We start from the raw sequence: 20,101 nt of genomic DNA, 5'->3' as shown, positions 1-20,101 counted from the left end.
CACATGCAGACCAAATCTATAATGGCGATATTTAAACCAACAACTTCTACTCGAAGGTCAAATTACAATAGTATCAGACTGGATTGGACATCGCTCTTCAATCAACGTCAATTTCGGGCTTAAAATTCACATTAGGAGTAAAAAGGTCATGAAAATCATTTTTTTAATTTTCTGAAATTTTTCTGATTTTTTGAATTTTATTATTATTATTATTATTATTATTATTTATTATTACTATTTATTTAATATATTTTTTTGGAACCGGGTCCGGGTCGGGTTCTCAGACCCGAACCTGGATCAGGTCGTCGGGCCCGATCTGGTTCGCGGGAGAGACCCAAACTGGGCCCGGAGGACACAAAAGGGTTGGGGCCCAATTCTCTTTGTTTTAACCAAACTGGGCTCCCAATTTTCTGGCCCACTTTCCAGCGACCAAATCAACATGGGCCCAGCAGCTTCTTTTTTTTTTCACGCCAGCCCAACCGAACAAACCCACACGGGCCATGACCAGCCCCTTTCTTGGACAAAACAGCCCGGCCCAGACCCCTTTCTTTTCCTCCTCAGCAGCCCATTCGCCCAGCTCACTCTCCTTCATTCACCAGCCCACAAGCAGGAACTTTTCTTTTATTCCTTCAGCCCAACCGCTCAGCCCAATCTCCTCTTCTTCTTCTCTCTTTTCTCAGCCCACTACGAACAGCCCACAAACATCTCAAATAAAAAACAGCCAAGCCCAGCACCCCTCTTGATTTACATGCTAGCCCAAACGACACACCCAATGTAGCCGCCGAAAATGAAAAATGCCACACTGCTACTGTTCATCATCTCTTTTGTGCGTCTGCAACACTCTTGCTACCTGTGGCCATGACCAAAAACTCGACGCCGCTGGCCTGGGGGGCGAGTTTGGACGACGACTTCGTCAGCCACCGGTCTTCTTTGCCGGTCCGACCTGACCTCCTCTGTTCTACTAAAAAAACGTCGTTGCACTCTTCGTCGGGCCATCTCCGTCACCACGTCGGACAGCCCCGAGCTTTGCATCACCTCAGTTCGGGCTCGCGTCGCCCCTGGTTGCCGTCGCGCCAACTAAGCCCGAGCTCGTTGATTCTTTTCACGGGATGGGGATGCTCATCAGTGGTCTCCCGATCGTCAGCCCAACGCCTAGCTCTCGAAACTCTCGCCCAACACGGACCGCCGAACCGACACCGCCCTAGCTTCTGTCACCTGCGCTTATGGTTTGAACTTCCTCATGCGCCGGAATCTCGCCAGACCTTGAACCACTTAACCGATCACCTCCCAAAGCAACTCCAACGTCTCACCATGATTCAACGACCACCAACAACGGGTTCAGCAGAGGCTCAAGACTACCACCACTACTCCATCTCACGCGGCTAAACTTCTCAGAACGTTTGCTCACTCAAAAAACCAAACATAGTTTGAGACCAAACAAAAACAGTAAACTAACAATCAAGGCAAACGAGTGGGACTAACTGCCAATTCAACAAGGGTCGAGAGCTTGAACTAGACATGGGTATTCCAACTAAAGCAAACCAAAAACTCAATAGTAGGATCCGCACTGGCGAAGGCGACACAAAAACCCAAGGCTCGCCGGTCCGAGAAATGGAACCTCTCGGCCCGGCGAGCTGCGGGAATGAAACGGGACCACCAAACCAAACCCAAGAGAAGAGGCCAACCTTTACGTACGAAGTCGTGGGTTCACGGGTGAGTTCCCGGAGATTAGCGGCTACACTCTTGTTCTCTCTAAGCTTCCTCCAAATGTTTTCAACCTCTCCCCTCTCTTTTTTGGAGCCGAACGAACCAACCCTTCTGCTCCCACTTTCTCTCCCTTTTCTCTATTTTCTCTCCATTTTTTTTTTGGTCGCCGAACGGAACCCTTAGCCTGCCCACTTCTCCCTCTTTTATGCCTATCTTGCCTCCTTCAGCAAGTTTCATCACGTGGACGGGAGTGAATCCCGCTTGATGTGGACGTGGGTTGGTGAATAGCCACGTGAAGTGAATGGTGAAAATGTGAATGACGTGCGTGTGTCCAGGGAAGAGTGATGTGAGAGACCAACGTGGGTGGACTCATGAAGGAAAAATAAATGAGAGATGAACTTTGGGGGAATGTGGACTGAAGAGAAAAAGAGAAGGAAATGGGCTGAAGGAGAAAAAGAAAGGAAGATGGGTTGCGGGAAATAAAAAGGAGAGGTGGGCCGTCTGCTTGGGGGGAAAAGAAAGCCCAGTTGGGGCTGGCCCGTGTGGGCCTACTCCGCACAAGAAAAAACGTGGGCTAGGTCTCGCCCACATGGGGTGGGTTGACCCGACCAGATCTGATATTTCCCTTTTTTTTAAAATGAAATAAAATAATAAAAATAATAAAATAAAATTTGATTTTTTTATTCCATAGTACAACAAGAAAATATGCATATTCAATAGCTTATCATTTCATTTTTTTTTCTTTCTCTTTCTTTTTTTTAAAAATTAGTTATATTTTTTTTTTCTATTTTGTAATAAGACGAAAATAAATTAGACATATTATTATTTAATAAATACATATAACACGGGGAACGCCAAAATTAGGTGTCAACAATCTCGGGGACAACAACTTGGATTGTTTTTAATCTAAGTCGGACATTTCGCCCAACCTCAATCCAAGCCACTCTTCAGATCCATTTGCCAAATCCCATTTGAATGGACAAACCGATTTGGCATCCAACTACTGATGAAACTTTTTCTATCAAATCTGATTACAAACTTATCAAGTTGCGAATTGGAAATGACAACAATTCAGGGATTTTGAGCAAAATATGGAAAGCTAGAGCTGATGAGTGGCACAAAATGATGCTGTGGGGACATCGGCTATTGTCTTGCCTCGTCGAGGTAACTTATTTCAATTGTTCCATATTCCATACCCTTCTTATCCATTGTGTGGAGCCCCGCGGGAAAATTCGTTAACATTTGTTCACAACATGCCCTCTGGCCCAAATTTTGTGAAGGCAGAACCTATGGGGTATGGGATATGGAACAATTGAAATAAGTTACCTCGACAAGGCAAGATGTTAGCCGATGTCCCCACAACATCATTTTGTGCCACTCATGAACTCTAGCTTTCCATATTTTGTTCAAAATCCTTGAATTGTTGTCATTTCCAATTCGCAACTTGATGAGTTTGTAAGCAGATTTGATAGAAAAAGTTTCATTAGTAGTTGGATGCCAAAGTGGTTTGTCCACTCAAATGGGATTTGGCATATGGATCTGAAGAGTGGCTTGGATTGAGGTTGGGCAAAATGTCTGATTTAGACTAAAAACAATCCAAGTTGTTGTCCCCAGGATAAAGAAGCTTTGTAGAAGTTCTTGGTTCTTCAATTCGTCCCTTTACAGCCGGTATGTGAAAATAAAATGGAGCAACTACCAACTTATCTTCACAGACCAAGAACTAGGAGATCACCCCTTTCATTCTGGGGTGACGGATGGATTGTATCATGCAAGCCTTTTTTTTCATGCTTTTCCCGAGGTCTTGGATCAATATAAGAAGGCAAATGAGATGAGACATTAGGAATCCAACGGTGATTTCTAACCTCAATCGACTTTCCATCTCCTATTTTATACTAAGTTCCTAATTTGAGTATTTCTTTGGTATGCATGATTGCCTTCCACGAAGGAGAGGCTGATGCCTTGACCTTGTGATTCCAAAAAATTGAGCGTCGAAGATATCTCCCTTCAAGAACTCAAATCCATAACTTGCCTCTATCTTAGATCATTCCTCAACCTAGCTTTAGTAGCATAGCATTGTTGAAACTCCTATTCAGCCGAAAGCTCATTCCTCCACACTTTTTACTTTTTTATTTATGATCCAGGATCCGCCAGTCGTAATAGGGCTTCGCCCCTTCCGGCAGTGACTATATCCGGAGGGAGGCTGGCCCCGCAGCCCACCAGCAAGGGCCCCCCACTCAAGTCCCTCCGCACTTCTTGTTTCTACACAAAGAATCTCAACATCTATGTGTAAAGTATATTTTTTTGTCTTCTGGCACACCCCACTAGAATTTTCTTGTAGAGGCATCAAGTCGGTCAAAAGTGCTTCGTGGCTATTGACTAGATTGCATAGCATAAATCGATGTGCTCTTAACAACCGATCGAATATATGTTGTTCTACCCACCCAAGATAGTGTCTTCCTTTTCCAGGGACTAAGTTTGTTAACAACCTTCTGTTCAAGGAATTTATATTTCGTAATAACTTTTCCTAGTTGGAAGGGGGGATTTCCAAGGTACACTGCTTCAGGATCGGTCTTTCGCATGTGGAGCTCGTCCATACAAATTTTTTTCATCCCCATAGAAGTATTTTTAGAGAAAAAGACATATGACTTCTGACGATTTAAAATCTGACCTGACCACGAGCAATAAATTTCAATGCATTCCTTCAATGCTCTCACATGATGTTTAGTGGCTTGGACAAATAACAAGTCATCGACATACATAAGGTGAGTTAACGACGGACTCCCTCGCCCTACTCTTAAACCTGCAATAGTCTTCAAATCCTCAGTTCTATCTAGAATTCTAAAATGAAGTTCAGCATACATCACAAATATGTACGGCGAGGTAGGGTCACCTTGTTGAAGTCCCTCCTGAAGTTTAAAACTTCCCGTGGGTCTACCATTGATGAGGAGTACAACGAACCGACGAAATGGAATTTTTAATAAGCTTGCAAAAATGGACTGAGAACAATAATTTGTGCTTGGTTGAATCCCATAATATTAGATATTTCTTTGTCTTATTAGCCTTAGGATGTGTATCTCATTAGTTCAAGTTATATGTATGCTTTATGTTACAATAAAAGTATAAGAAATTGGAAGTGAAAAGTTCAAACTCCTCGTTTTATTGAGTGCAATTGAAAGTGAAAAGTTCAAACCTTTTGGTCAATTCTTGTTAAGAACCGAAAATTGATCAATGTTGCTAAAAAATTCTAATTTTTTCAAGCAAGTTTAATTTGATTATGAAATTCGATGAATTTAATTTAATTTTCTGAGAATTGTTTAATTAATTGAAAATATGTCTTTTCTAAAAAATTGTCCGGCAATTTCTAAGATCAAATCAAACAAATTGGAAAAGATTGAATTTTTTTGGTGGATTAAAGTTGATGTTCGGCTCACTCTTATTCCTCTTGGCCGAATTGTCCTATGGATGGATGGATAATCCTTGTTTTGAACTATAATCCATGGTTGGTTGATTTATCCTATCTTTGCCTTATCCGATGATTTTCCGATCTTATCTCTATGTTATGGATAAGGATTTGTGCTTAATCGGATAATATCTAATTTTTGATAATTAACTGAATTTGATAATATCCAACTTGTGGATAACCTTTTGCTTTCAATAATTATCTCAAACTCAATGAATCGGTTGAATGGACTTATCTTGTGGATTTTCTGATAATATCCGATTTACAAATAATGTTTGGCTTGATTGAGTAATTATCTGAATTTTTGAGAATTATCTAAAATTAATTTTTAAATCCTTAGGGATAATTTTCTCAAATTAAAATTCAGCCACCCCTTAGGATTTTCGAAAATTTAAATAAGCCGGTCCTCTTTTACCTCTTGTGTAGTCATGTTTTTTTATTTTTATTTTAATATATAATTTGCACAATTATAAAAAAATGTGCCCATAGTATATGTTCCCTTTGTGCCTTGTCGCTTCGGAAAGATAAATTACATCCCCTATCCATGGTCTTATGGAATGGGATGGTAATTTGTATAGAATTTCGTAATATGCCCTTTGTATTAAGGGATGCTATTATTCTATACTTAATCCGCATACTGACTCGAATATAAGAGTACGTAGCAATTAAGATTTCCTCTAACCCTAATATTTGGGTACAAGTGAATTTCTCAAAAAATAATCGGAATTAAGGTTTATTATGAGCATTTTTGTTTATTTTTGTTCATACTTTGTTTAATTAAGTTCATGTGAATAAAATCCATTTTTCTATGGTTACACATGTCAAAACTCTTTTTTTTTTATGTCATGAATAACATCTAATATAAGTTAAGATTATGGGAAATTATTTACTTAAGTTAAATTGATGTTATCACATTTTAAGGGATGTTTTCACCATAACCATCATTTAATCAGAAAATTAAAAAATTCTGTGATTTTCGTGTATCACATAGTCCATTCCATTTTCAGTATCATTCAATCAAAAAGGAATTTTCATGAAATTTGGTATCAAAAGGACATTAATTTTTTAAATTAATGTAACCAAGTCCCTAGACTCATTTTCTTTAGTTCGTAAAAATAAAATAGTTCTTCCACTATTTTATTTAGGTTTTTAATCGACCTACCAAGAACGATCGCTGGCAACTCCAATTTAATGAATTTTCATGCCCAAGTTGCGATTCGGTAGGACTTGGGAGGGTCCAAATTATGTTAGTTAATTTAACTAACTTGATAATACGTTAGCCTAATTTTAGGTTGTCACGACCTAAAAAATAAACGAGTTAATTTTCGGGCTAATGGATTATCGGGTTAATTAATTAACTAACCTAACTCGGATTCTCCCAAGTCCATACCAAATCGCAACTTAAGGTTCAAATAATTAACATGCAACGTGTTTTGAATTTGGAGTCGCCACTAATCATTTTCGGTAGGTTGATTAGAAACCTAAATAAAATAGCGGGAGAAAACTATCTTATTTCCGCGAACCAGAGATTTTGAATTCGGGGATTTGGTTACGCTAGATTACTCTAACGCCCTTTCGGTACCATTTTCATGAAAAATATTTGATTTGGCAATTTTGATGGATTTTACTTGAAATTCAAAGATGCAATTTTTTGGTTTTTTCTTCTTTTTTATGGGGATGTAAAACATTGAACTTTGTACGATATACACCATGGATGATTTAGAAAGAAAGAAAACGCAGCCAATCACGAGTATTTACAAAAATAAATTAACATGTAATAATGCTAAATTTTGGGACACGTGACATGTCTAAAATAAACAAACAAATGTTCACACCAAACGATTACATTTTTGTAGATCGAGATGGAAAGGGTTACCTTCTATTCCACAAAATCTTACTCACGTACACGTTATGGCTTCCTTCAAGATCTCGGAGTTGGAAGAACGTGGCTATCGTCGAAAAAAGGCAAGCAGTGGCGTTGTTGGATGGCGAGAGGCGAAGTACGTGCCGGGACTCGTCGAAGATGATGCTCGACTAAAACTCTTTTCTTCACTCTCAAATTTTCTCTTACGATTTTTCTCAAGAACTCTCTTTTTTCCTCTCTAAAGAATTTCTCTCACAAATTCTCTCAATTCTCTTCCACTCTAAAACTCTCTCAATTCTCTTTCACTCACTCCTTTCAATTCTCAAGAACTCTCCCCCCTTTTATAGCCAAATTTCTCCATCATCTTCCCTTCTTCATCTTCTTTTCATCATCTTCTCTTCATCACCTTCCCTTCATCATATTCATCTTCTCTTCTTCATCTTCCCTTCACCATCTTCCTTTCATTATCTTCTCTTCTTTATCTTCTCTTCATCACCTTCCCTTCATCATCTTCCCTTCATCATCTTCCCTTCTTCATCTTCTCTTGGTATTTGCAATGCGGTCCCTGAAGTTTCAAGTATTTGCAATACAGTCCCCAAGTTTTAAGTATTTGCAATACAGTCCCCGAAGTTTCAAATCTTCTCGGTATATTTTTCCATCCCGTGCCTAGTCTAGACGCATGCTAAATTAAGTGTTCTGCTTGCCCAATTATATGCCAATGCAATGTACGCTAAAAATAAATATATGAGATGATTTTTTATAATTTTTATGCAAAAAATAGATTAGTCAAAATTTAGGCGTCAACAGCTGCCCCTCTTTGAGTGGAGGCTCGTAGAGGTTCCGCTCAAAGACAAAATTGAATCCTAAATTTTGACAGTGCAAATTATGGATGAACTTTTTGGCGGGAGTTTTAATCCCATTTTTTATGTAATGAAGTGATGCATGATATGCAAGACTGTAAATAACATGTGTCAAAACTTCTCATTTTTCATGTTAGAGAAACCTGCACATGGATCGCATACAAGAATACCTGTTTTACCAAATTTCTCGTAAGCTAATGGTTCTCTTAATTTCCAAGCTTCTTTTTGCAGATGCAAGGATTTTAAGGTATCGGTGCCTTATCCGTTATCAGAGACTTCTCCCTAATGCAAGACAGCGCAAGATATGTGTGTCGTTTGAGATCACAAGAGCTACGTCGTTGTGAGTCGAAAGAAGTGAAATCAAGTTCACAAAAGCTACGTTGTTGTGAGTTGATTAAATGTCGAAATCGCCAGTGCATATGTTTTCACGATTCGACAAAAGGGAATCAAAATCATAAGAGCTACGTCATTATGATTTGGTTTGGATCAAAACCATGGGTGCTTATGTCTTCATGATTTGATAAAGGAGCCGAAAATCATAAGAGCTATGTCATTATGAGCCGACTAAAGGTCAAGATCACCAAGGCATACGTCTTCGTGATTCGAGACCGAAATCATAAGAGCTACGTCGTTATGATTTGATAAGATGTCAAGATCGCCAATGCATATGTCTTCACGACTCGACGTAAGAGGCATACCGCCCGAATTGAACAATGTTTGATAGGAGCACCATTGAATGGAATCGATAAGTACAAAAGGGGCATATTGCTCGAATTGAATCATAACAACTATCATCGAAGAGTTGTTAATTTGAAAAGGGGTTCAGAAAACTTACCCGGGTTCTCCAAACGATTAATCAAGGAACGAAACAGATTGCTGTATCGTACCTGGTAGGCATTTGCCAGCAAAACTTGCTCATTCAATAATCCTTGGATGAATTTCGAGACCTTGGGAGGGAACTCGAACATCGGGAATGTATTACGTATCATAGAATGTCGGAGGTAACACACACAAACATATTCAACAATGAGTATAATGCAATCACTCATACTATGGTTCATGCATAACCATTCATCAAGTTTGCATTACCAATTTTGTCCAGGGGAGGTTCTCACATGACGAATACCTCGAATGTGAGCTGAATGGGGGACTTCAGTCCGAAAGGGCTTTCTCTCACTCTCGAGAAAAGCTATTTATCCCGTCTGCGAGGATTCAAGAGAAATCACTCAATCTTTCCATCATCGCATTCGATAAGGATCCAAGTAATCTCGCAATTGATACGACCGAGCCGATCTGGAGGTCTTGATTAGGACCGTAATGAGGGCTAGGTCAAAGGTTTACAAAGGGGACTCTAGTTGAGTCAAGGCTGCTGAAATGAATTTCTTTATCATTTGCTCCGGATTTACAAGTCAAGAATCCTGCAAAAATGAGAGAGAAATAATCTTGCTCGAACTTCTTCGAGTGATGCTTAAAATCATTTAACTCTACGTTAACTCAAGTGCCCTAATCAGAAGAGACTTTGGATGGTTATAACGTAGGCTAGGATTGGGGACCGAGGAACGAAAAGGCTCGTTTTGGCTCATAAATTAAATGAGAAGGGGCTTGACGTTGGTGATCGTCGCCGACTAGTCACCGATCATGGTCTTCCGGAAATGTCTTCAGAAAGAATTCCATCATTGAATGAGGGATGGTAATTTTCTATTGAAAATTGCACTTTACAAACCGATTTCTTGGGGAGTCTTCTTCACAACAAGTGTCTGTCAAGGATTTGCAAGAGACACAATGCAAACATATACATGGAATTTACAACTTAACATGCAAAAATGTACATTCAAAATTCAGAAGTACTTTACAAATGAATGTGCATTGGCCTTACTTTTGGTAGGGATTTTGCTTTTCCTATGCTCGAAATTTTCATATGAGATCGGCCTTTGTTTTTCTTACTCCCGACTCTCATTTTTCTTTTTTTTTCTTCTTTTTTTCGAGAAGAGATTTCTTTTCCTTTTTCTTTGAGAGCTCTTCGACATCTCTTTATTTTGCTTTTTTTTTTTTTTTCGAGAGCGGGCCCTTCTCCTTTAAGTTGAGTTTGCCTCTTTTTTTTTTTTTTTTTTTTTTTTTACAATCCAATGATTTTTAACCAGGAATTACAACAAACATAAACATTTACAAAGAAAAATTATGTAAACATAAAAAATCTAGCATACAAGAAATGAGTCCATTCGGGAATTCTCTGTTGACCCGACCATCTCCAATTCTAATCCTTGGGAAAATGCTATCTTCGTCTTTGGAATGAGCAAATGATCACCAACAGGGGTTTAAGAAATGAATTTGCAGGCTCAAGTGGGCTATGCAAAGAATGAAGTGTATAGATAGAGAAGTGAATGCTCTTCATCATCCTAAGGCACTTGAACTAAAATTCGAGTATAAATGCAAAGAAACACCCGAAGATTAATGTTAGTCCGAGCAAGAAAATTTCTAACCATTTACCTCGTGTTGCTGCTAGAATTAACCCGTCTGGACCCCGATGTGGAGTGGTTCTTGACAGGGGTAAAGAAATGAAACCATCGCTCAAAAGGGGTAATCAATGGATCACCCGTAGTGTTTAGATAGAGAAATGAACGCCTCCGTCACTTCGGTTATCGTACCTTTCGCGAGAAAACTCTTTACCTCGGGGAATGCGGAATTTTGCCACCGTTCATCTCGCCTGAAAAAATTGGACGTGTTTGGGAAATGATTGCCTTTCATCATCCTGTCATGCCCCATTCCATACATTTGATGTATCTTATGTAGTTCATGTTCCTTATTCAGAGTTGGTAAATTAAATACGAGGAACAGTCATGCACAAACTATGCAATGTATGAGTGTTTTCGAGCATATAAAATGTAGCAACTTTTATCTTGGTGCAAGCACGTAAGAAAATTCTTAAGGGCGTGAATTGTGAGTTACCCCCGCTCATGCAAATGAGTTGCAAAACTTCATTATCTAGTTTGAGACATGAGATTGTCAAAGGCTCCAGGAATTTCTCATTTCATTAATTTTTCGGGAGAAGGGATACTTCCCTATCCGGAAAGGCATGACCCCGTAAAAATCAAAAGGGAAAGCGTCAATGTACGTTCTCACGTTCTAAACGAGTTGAAACGATACCGCTTTACCCTTGTACGTATTCCTTGCAAACTTTGAATTGAAAAGATCAATTCATCTCGGATCGACCGTGTGTCGTGGATGTTATCTCTCCGGGTTCCGTAACCATCTTGGCTGAGTTTCAATCGGACCTGAATCGCGAAGCAAAAAAGTTTTTATTAATCTTTGTACATTGATGCCAAATCCCGGGATCGAACCCGGGATGCCTCGGACCACTGTCATTCCCCCAACCACTAGGCCGTGGTGATGTTGGCGTCCATGGTTGGTTCGTTTTTTGCTATATTGTTCTCAAAACAGTTGGCAATCCCCCGTCGAGAATAAAATAAGCATAATTTAGAGTTTGAAATGACTAAGAGCCAATTGGGACGATACGGAGTTACCCATCTTTGAGCCCGCTTGGCCTTTTACTCGTATTCTCCCAAGTAAGGCTATTCGGAATTTCTCTTTACGGGCGTTCAGAGGCGTCGTCCACAAATTGATTTGCTATAGGCCTAGCTTAGTAAGGAACTTACGCATTTGACAAGAGAGGAGAAAATTCGTCCTTTAACTCTAGGCAAATTCTAGACAGTTAGAAAGTAAAAAATATCCCACGTAGGGGAACTATACATGGAATTAAAGGAATATTCATGCGAGATTAGTTCCACCTCTCTTGCTGGCCACTTCAACGATCAACCGATTCTGTCTTGGACTAAACACCAACAATCGTTGTTTGAAGACCCATAATAACTTGCTTCGGATCACGGCTTTGGAGGTCCTTCATTTCCAAACAGGCTCATCAAGGTAGCAAGCTCATCATCAAAGTAATCTTCTGATTTTTCGAGCAATTGATACTCGAATTGGGCATTGTTACTTGCTAACACCGGTGACAGATTGCTGTGAGCGGTCTGACTCCTTAAGCTTGAGCCTCCGTCGTTGCTCGGGAACTTGTAGGGATGATCAACTGGGTCGCTACTAGAACCACCAGCGGAAGGTTGGTATGACCTGTATTCTTGATTGGGAAGTGGCCGGGTACCTTTTGCTCTGTAGATTTTCCCGGAATTGATCTTCCAAACAACTCTGGTCCGGTCGCCTTGGTCCCAAGCTGCATCGTGCTTCCTCGCCTTATCTCTAACCCTTTGAAGGTGATTTGTGACACTTTGCATGGTGAGTCCGTCTATATTCATCATTTTATGTACAGCCGGTGGTCGTCTTGAATTGATTCCTAGCCGTCGAACCGCCTCAATGAATATAGAATGAAGCTTGGCGGACCAAAGGGGCCTTTTCTTTTGGACAAAATCGTCGTCGTCGCCTTGGTCGTGGTTTTTTTGTACAAGTAATTGCTTCCTTACAGCATGCTGCCAAATGTTTTGGAGCACTTGAACGCAGACCGGCTTCTGCAGGACGTCTCGAGCACCATGCGATATGGCCCTCGTTATGAACCTGGCGATCATTACTTGTTGATACTACGATGACCTGTATGTCCAACTCGGAATCAATGATCTTTAAGAGACTGAAACCGTCCATATCGATCCCTACGACGGCCGTGTGACGACGATGTCAAAATCATATTTGTACTTGCCTCGGACTTGTAAGGCATCCGTTGCTTTCGCATTAGCAAAAACCCCGTACATGCAACTTCTCAAAGCATAGCAACGAGGATTGAGAGGGAAACGGGGTTGCCATCAATGACCATGACTCGCATGGATCTTCAGGATAGGAAGGTTCCCATACTTCCGCCCTGGAATGAACGTGTTTTTCTTTTAAAACCTTCCATATGTAGATCAAAAATGGCCGTTTCGACCGTAGACCGAGCTTTAGATGTTCTCGAGACTTGCAAAACAATCGTCCGAAAATCACAAAAGTGATGGTGGTCTTTCGTGACGAGTTCGGTGGTCATTTATAAACTTTTTCTGATCCGTTAGTCTCGCATATAGGTTCTCGCTTTTTCTACGAAAGAGGACAACTTTTTCTCTCCTTTCCTGGTCTTAGTGCCTTGGATCCATTTCGTAATAACTTTTGCCTCTCACTCAATCTGTCATCTTTTTCCTTTTCGATATGTAGGAGCCCTCAAATCTTTTCGCTTTCTCTATGAACGAGGCGGTTATTTCCTTCCTCGAATCTTTTCGGTTCCCCCTACGAACGAGGCGATTATTTCCCTCCTCAAATCTTTTCACTTCCTCCCGAGGCGCTTATTTCCTCGAATCTTTTTGCTTTCTCTAATAACGAGGCAGCTATTTTTTTCTCAAATCTTTTTGCATCTATCTATGTGAAGGCTTTTAATGCTTTTCCTTTCGGCGTTCAGTCAAATCTGACAAAGAATTCACGCATTTAAGCATGAAGATATTTGCGGATAGTAATGTTCTTTGCCCCTTGATTAACTCTAGGCGTAAAAGGAAGAATGTCTCACATGGGGACTTTGTAACAAACAGTACATTCATTCACGCATGTCTCTACTTCTCTTGAGAATTCATAAGGGCTAGCTTGTAATGCTCAAAAGAGTGATATTTTGAAAGCCCATAATAAAAACTCAAGCTTCATGTAGGCTACAGATTCGGAGTTTCATCGGTGTTGAATTGGCCGACTGTGACATCGTGGAAACTCCAATTGTAGTGATGCATGTCACTTCCCTCGAAGGGCATCGGTTACGCCTCCGCAAGGCCGACTTTCTGGGATGTATCCCCAACGAAATCCGATTGTGCGAGAACTTGCTCGGGAGGATGAATCGATAAATGAGCATTTTCAATGCTCAGATGTAGCTCATCAAGGAACATGCCACCAAAGGTGATGGGGTTGCTGCAGACATGGCAAATAGCGATGTTAAGAGCATCCCTATACCTCTTGATCTCTGCTCGAAGCTCTTCATTTTCTTCCTTTAGAGACGCAAGTTCATGACTTTCACTTCGAACCTTCACTCGGGCCCGCTTGTTTTGAAACCAAAACCTGACCTTCAAGGGCTCCATTCCTAGCTTCCGGCTCAACTCATTTTTTCGTTTCCCGTTCACGTAAGGGCACTCCTTAAAGGCAGCTTCGAGCTCTTTGATTTGATGTTTTCTTTTACGGGGTTGACTACGGCTGCTGCTGCTGCTATTGTTGGTGCTGTTATCGAGATCTTGAACTTCACCGCCAAGGGAGTTGGGTTTTACGGCTTTTGCGCTGGATCCGGCCTCGAAATTCAGCAGTTCATTCTCGGGGATGTCTAGGTTGGTTGCCTCCGGTAAGTGCTGGTAGCCTCCAAACATGTTGGATTGAAATACTTCTTACTGCCTTTTGTTCACTCTACTCTCCGCCGTATGTTTACTCTCTCCAAATTCTTCCGAGTAAACATGCATGTTCCAGAGCCTCCCTTTTAACGTGGATGAAAACCACTAAGCCAGTGCTTCTCCCAAGATTTCGTGTTTCCCGCTCTGTCTTCTTCATTTCCTTCTAACATGGTGGGACCCTCAAATCTTTTCTGCAGTATGCTTGTCCCTCTTTTAATATGGCGGAACCTTTAAGTCGTTTCGCAACTTTTTCGAATTCGTGAGCCTCGAGATGGTAGATCCGTGATTCACGGACGAAACGTCTGTAGTTTCACCCGGATAATTAACTCGGCCCCCACAATAATTATTGCTATGACTTTTCCTGCCCTTTAAATTAGGATTTAACGCCGAGACGATTATCGCTTTCATATCTTCATCTCCAACCTTCTAAGCACTCTTTCGCATCCATTCTTTTTCGCTTGCTTCAACAACAATGGCCTCCCTCCTCGCACACGTCTTCTCGGCTGAGGTTTTGGCCAAATGGGAGAAACTTTATAATCTCCTAGGCCAGGGCTACTCTTATATAGCCAACCATCCGGAGGTCGAAACTGAAATTCGTCTTATGTTTAGGGATATGGACATTACTTCTATTCAAGGTACCAAGTTAGAAGAGGAATATAGGATCTTCCCTACCCTCTTCACTAACTTCCTGGAGGCTTACAATCACGCTCATCAAGATGTTACTTTGGCCTATCTTGTGAGGGCACGCTATCAGGATCGGACAGATAACTTGGTGTTGGCCGGTCTTATAGCCGACAATTATAAGAAGGCCCTTGACTACGGTAATGATCAAGTCTCCTTGCTGGTTCGTGAGAGGAGAAACTTGGTGGAACGTTTGGCCATGTCTCGGACCATCTTTGAGCGTGATCCGCTCAATATTGTTTTGAAATTCCAATGCACATGGCTGGAAGAAAGGATGGACGATCCGACCCTGGATATAGCCCGCGGGAGAATGCTGATCCATGACTTGGAATCTGCTGTCGAGTATCACGAGGACAAGGTAGCCGAGCTTAAAGAGAAATGTGAGCTCCTCCTCTTTAAGCCGGCGGATCTTGATTCTCGAAGCGATCAGTGTAGGCGGAGCATCAATTGTATGGAGGACCGGTTAAGCTCCTTTGTGATGCTCATTAGGGCTCGGTTTGGCTTTACGTTCCCACCCCGATGATCTATTTGTAAGGCTTTCTGATGGATGAAACGAATGCAAGTTTTTACTAATTTCATCTTGGTCATCATATTTTTTCGCAAGATAACCCCTTTTACTCTGTGAATATGTAAATCTCACGCTACCGATGGCTGATTCAATTGGGCCGGAGAGACCCCCCATTCGAAACGATCTCTTAGCAAAAATTGGTAGCAATGAAACAAACGAATGCCCAAATGTGAACAACTTGTGAATCTGTATAAATATTATAACTCGATTATGAAAACATCAGAGTAAATCAAGTATAATATTTCTTTACAGAGTCAGAATTCACCGGGTTGGTAAATACACGACCATCCATCTCGGCCAGAATCAAAGCACCACCAGGGAGCACCTTCTTTACTATATATGGACCACCATAGTTTGGAGCAAACTTCCCTTCCGGGAGTGGGACTATTGGCAACAATTTTCGCAAGACCAGGTCATTGATCCGAAAATATCGAGGCCGAACTTTTTTGTTGAATGATTTAGCAACCCTCTGCTGATAACATTGGCCATGACATACAGCCTTAAGTCTCTTTTCGTCGATTAGATTCAATTGGGCCGTCCTCTGCTGGATCCATTCGGCTTCAGTCAACTTAGCTTGAGACAATATACGTAACGAAGGAATTTCCACTTCAATTGGTAGAACAGCCTCCATTCCATATACTAGAGAATACGGGGTTGCTCCCGTAGATGTCCGGATCGAGGTCCGATATGCCATAAATGACCTCCATTCAGCCGTCTTTGCTAAGATTTTCTTAATATTCTTATTGGCGGCTTCTACCGCTCCATTCATCCGAGGACGATATGGGGAAGAGTTCAGATGCTTGATCTTGAATTCCTTGAACAATTCGTCCATTAGCTTGTTGTTCAAGTTTGAGCCATTGTCGGTGATTATGGCTTCAGGTGAACCATATCGAGCGATGATATCTCGACGGATAAATTTCACGATATTTCGTCTTGTGACCGCTAAATAGGATGCGGCTTCGATCCATTTAGAGAAATAGTCAATTGCTACCAAGATGAATCGATGCCCATTGGATGCTTTAGGATTGATAGGGCCAATAACATCAATGCCCCACATAGAAAACGGCCATGGTTCGGATAACGATGCAACTCATTCGGAGGGACATTAATCTTGTCACCATGAATCGACATTTGTGACAACTCCGGACATGCTGAATACAATCTCTTTCGAGCGTGAGCCAATAATAACCCAACCTCATGACCTTCTTAGCTAACATGTGGCCATTCATGTGTGGACCACGAGATCCCTTCATGCACTTCCATCATCGACGAACCGCCCGGTTGAATCAACGCATCTTAGCGGGACGTAATCGAATGATCGCTTGTATAAATTTTCTCCGTTTAAGAAGAACTTTGAAGCCATCTTCCTTATGTACTTTTGGTCGATACGGTACTTTCTTCAGGAACCGCTGCTTCCGAATATAAGTTTTGATGTCATGGTACCACGGCTTACTATCGGGTTCATCGATCACGGCCATACAATATGCCGGCTTTTTTAATACCTCGATTTTCAGTGGGTCAACCTCAAGTCCATTGGCGATTTGTAACATTGAAGACAAGGTAGCCAATGCATCGCCGAATCGATTATGAGTCCCGGACAGATACTCAAATGAGATATCCTCAAATTCATCCACCGGTTTATCCAGATACTCATGGTAGGGTAGCAATTTAGCATCTCTCGTCTTCCACTTTCCAACGATCGAAGGATAATCGGAGCGGAATCTCCGAACACCTTGAGTCGGGCTATCCCCATTTCAATCGCAGCCTGCAGACCGAGGATGCATGCCTCATATTCCGCTATATTATTTGTGCAAGGGAATACCAATTTTGCGGCCACAGGATAATGCCGACCACTTGGAGATATCGAAACCGCGCCCGTGCTCGATCTTGATAAATTGACAGCTCCGTCAAAATACATAGTCCGGATGTAATCTTCCACCGACATGATCCGATCCTCGGAATAATAGGCATCATCATCTCGCCCCGGATTTTCAGCTAGGACATCCGCTATAGCCCGTCCCTTGATTGACTTTTGGGACAAATATTGAACATCAAATTCGGAGATGAGGATCTGCCATTTGGCAAGTCTACCAATCAAGGCGGGTTGATTAAGCAAGTATTTGATAGGATCGCACTCTGTCACCAGAAGTACCTGGTAATGCAAGGTATATTGCCGAAGCCTTGCAAGTACCAGGACTAACGCCGCACATGTTTTCTCTGCTTCGGTGTACTTCATTTACGAAGCAGGTGAATTTCTTGCTCGAGATAATAAATGGCTCGTTCTTTTCCATCCTCCCGCCTCTCTTGTGCTAACATAGCGCCCAAAGACTCACTAAGGATTGTGAGGTAGAGGATTAAAGGTTGCCCGGTGTTGGAGGAATAAGCACGGGTGGACTCATGAGATGCTTCAGTTTCCCAAAAGCTTCTTCACATTCGCTATCCCATTGGATTAGCGCATTCTTCTTTAACAGCTTGAGGAATGGCTTAGCGGTTTCTGATAACCGAGAGATGAATCGAGCAATATAGTTTAGCTTGCCCATCGGACTTCGAACTTCTTTAACCGTCGTCGGCGGCTTAAGCTCACGAATAGCCTTGACTTTAGAAGGGTCAACTTCAATACCCTTATTGCTTACCACGAATCCGAGCAGCTTGCCCGAGCTGGTCCCAAAGACACACTTGGCGGGGTTGAGGCGTAACTTGTACTTTCGGAGTCTATCGAACAATTTCTTGAGCGTTTCGACATGATCTTCTCCATACCTTGTTTTTGCTATCATGTCATCAACGTAAACCTCAATCTCATTATGCATCATGTCGTGGAAAAGGGCAACCATGGCTCGTTGGTAAGTAGCTCCAGCATTTCTGAGACCGAACGGCATCACCCGGTAATGAAACATTCCCCATGGTGTGGTGAAAGTGGTTTTCAACTTGTCATTGACATTCATCGAATCCGATTGTACCGGGAGAAACCATCCATGAATGAAAACAATTCAAATCCTGCAGATCTGTCAACAAGTACGTCGATATGCGGGAGGGGAAAATCATCTTTAGGATCGGCCTTATTCAAATCTCGATAATCGACACAGACCCGAATACGCCCATCCTTCTTCATGACTCGGGACTATATTAGCAACCCAATCGAATATTCCGTAGTCTCAAGGAATCCGACGTCAAGCGACTTCATGACCTCCTCTTTGATCTTCCGGACCAATTGCAGTGCGGCCCTCCTTGACTTTTGCACCATCGGCTTAGCCGAAGGATCTATCGGCAAACAATGTTCGACAATGGAACGGTCAAGACCGGGCATATCTGCATAGGACCAGGCGAAAATATCCCGGTAATCCTTCAGGGAGCTTAGTCAAGCGCTCGGTCATCTCTTTGGAAAGGTTTGCCCCGATCTTAACTTCTTTAGGGTTTTCTCGCATCGCCTAGGTTGACCGAGACAGTTTGTTTACCGGTCAAGGGCTTGATCTCCTCATGTCGTTCGAAATCCCGACGAATTTCCTCATAATCTGACTGCACTCATCTAGGTCGTATACTTCGAATCCACTAGATTTCCCTCCTCATGTATCCCCCGAAACATAAAGTAACAAAATCAGAAAAACAAACAAGGTTTAATTACGGTGTTTTTTTTTTTTTTTTTTTTTTTTTTTTGAAGAACTTTATTTATTTATTTTTTGTTATTATTTTTTTTTCAAAACCGTGGGACATGAATTCTTGAAGAAGCCCAACCCTCGTTCTTACCATGATGACAAACTTGTTGGTCGTTGGTTATCGTCATCGGGTTGGTTTGGGATACTTCAACAAGATTCGAAAAATAGTGCAATTTTATTGATATGAAATTACATCTTCTAGGAAAAAATTCAAGAGTGCAACACGAATAGAAATCCCAATGTGACCCAAAACCTAAAGGAAACGAGAAAAGGTCCCACGCAGGGATTGCATAAACATAAAGATGTTACTCGAATCTAAACCCTCCGAGTGGATCATCACATATGGCATTGACGAATGATTTGGAAGGTTTAGGTCTTTGGGTAAGGTTCCTCTTCATGCGCTCCGTCTTCGGATATAGCAGCAATGGTTACATCGTCAAAACAACCAGCGATATCGAAGACTCCTTCATCTTCTTCGGACCCTATGGGTTCAACTGGAATACCTCGATCCTTCGGTGTGTTGGGGAACACAATCCCCAAGTCTTCTTCGAATTGGGTCAAATTATCGTAACCTCCAACCACTCCAATGATCGGAAAGTGGTATATAGAGGTGGGGGTAAAGGATCGCATGCCCGCTACCGCGACCCATTACGCCTCTTTTATGTCCACGTCCTCGACATCCCGCACCGGCTGTATGAGATTGGCCTTTGGGTTCAATTGGGGTGCGAATCCCTTGGCCATGTCAACCTAAACCCATACCGGGTTTGAAGTCATTGCCAACCATTATCTTAGCCACCATAAGAGAAGTGGCTGATATTTCGGGAACCGGCAAAGGACTTTCTGGTGATGCATGGATAGTGTGTACTATCTCAAAAGCGTGGTAGGAATCTTCTTCAACATGAGTCGGCTCGATGTAAGGGATGGCCGTCTC

Source organism: Rhodamnia argentea, chromosome 8 (genome assembly GCF_020921035.1).
Source record: "Rhodamnia argentea isolate NSW1041297 chromosome 8, ASM2092103v1, whole genome shotgun sequence".
Taxonomy (NCBI): Eukaryota; Viridiplantae; Streptophyta; class Magnoliopsida; order Myrtales; family Myrtaceae; genus Rhodamnia; species Rhodamnia argentea.
This window is presented reverse-complemented; position numbering follows the sequence as displayed.